The sequence below is a fragment of the Takifugu flavidus genome, chromosome 18 (genome assembly GCF_003711565.1).
Source record: "Takifugu flavidus isolate HTHZ2018 chromosome 18, ASM371156v2, whole genome shotgun sequence".
NCBI lineage: Eukaryota > Metazoa > Chordata > Actinopteri > Tetraodontiformes > Tetraodontidae > Takifugu > Takifugu flavidus.
Genome location: NC_079537.1, coordinates 3,213,140 through 3,214,777, shown reverse-complemented (window position 1 = coordinate 3,214,777; position 1,638 = coordinate 3,213,140).

Here is a 1,638-nt window from a genome sequence, read left to right as displayed (position 1 = left end):
ATCCCCAAACTACTTGTTACCAACTATTTTTAATTAATCCTGCACAATCATCCTTAGCAGATGTATGTGTTGCTCTCACCAGTGTTTTCAGTGTAAATCACCATCGTAATTATAGAGAAAATGATTAGTCACCTTCTCTCAGTGTTTCTTTATTCATCTGCTACTATCAACTAAATCCTATTTAACACCATATAAAATGTACTGTAACTATTAATTTGTTGCAGTTTTAAATGTTTATAGGATAGATCAACATTTTTCTAAATATATTTATGTTATTCCAGCTCATGTCATATTTTAATCCTGCTGAGTTATGTGGTCAATGCTTTCATGATTCCTGTCTTTATTTCTGCACATTTGGGAACCTTTTATTTTATTTTTATATTCTTCTCTGAATACTTGGTATTTACTTACATATTTTATCAAATAAAAAATTACCCCAAATAAGATTTATTGTTTAATTTAAAATATATATGGTATATATGTTAAAGACATTTATGTAAAATGGCAATAACTTTAAAAATACCATTTAAAATACCACATAAATTACCACTGTAATTTTTTAATATAGAGATCAGGGTCAAACAGATGCATGAAGCCGTGTTTGGCCTTGTATCTTTTCAAAATAAAATCCTAGTTAAGACATGAATATTTTTATTTGACCAAATTGCCCTTTAGAACATTTGACACATAAATCAACAGAGCAGATATAGCTCTATAGCAACGGCATGCCTAAGTTATTAAAACATTACATTAGACAAAGTGGAGGATGAGTAAAATAGTCTTTCATATATGGGGAAAATATAAAAAGAAAAGAAAATATATTTGATGCCTCCTAAAAGTAGATGAAAGTCAAACACTTTCCGGTACTCCACGCAGACCAGGAGGCCCTGCAGGGTGTTCGTAGGCCTCCAGCTGTTTGTGAACATCACAGAGTTGTTTTTTCAGCACACCTGTGAACGCTCTTCATCACACCACTGCGATGGAACTGCCCAGGATGGCCACCAGAGGGCGCTATAAAGCTTCCTCATTCAAATGACTTCCATGGATCCCTAACACAACTTTGGCCGCACACCATATAATGTTACATGCAATACAGTGATATACATTTATTTGAAGTTTTTAATAGAAAACATTAGGTTGATCAACGTGCATTAGTGCTTCACCCACAAAACAAAGCGTGAGCCTCCCAAGCGTGTGCATGTGTGCAGGCGCGTCCATTTACTGTAGCATAAAATTATTCAAGGCTGCTGTATTTAACGTGATTAAAATCACCAACAAATGGTCATTGTTTGGCCTGGCTGGCCGAAGTCTGGACAATGTAGTTTTCCCATAATGCATTGCTCTTCTCTGTGGCCCAGCTGTGGAGAAAACAGCATACGTGTTATGAGCAGTGTTTGCTGCTCCACTGGAGGGAGCACTATGCTGGTGTAGAGAAGCAGCTGCTGACACTTATTTAAGTATGATGTCCCCAAGATGGAAGCATCTCACATTGAGGACAGATAAATCTCTCAGGACTACTATGTAACTTTTACTCCAAGCATTAAATCGTTAAGACTTGTTCATTTGGTTTTGTGGTAGTTAATTAAAAAACACTTATGTCAAAAAGCAAACTCCAGAAATCCCCTGAAAATGGCTGCC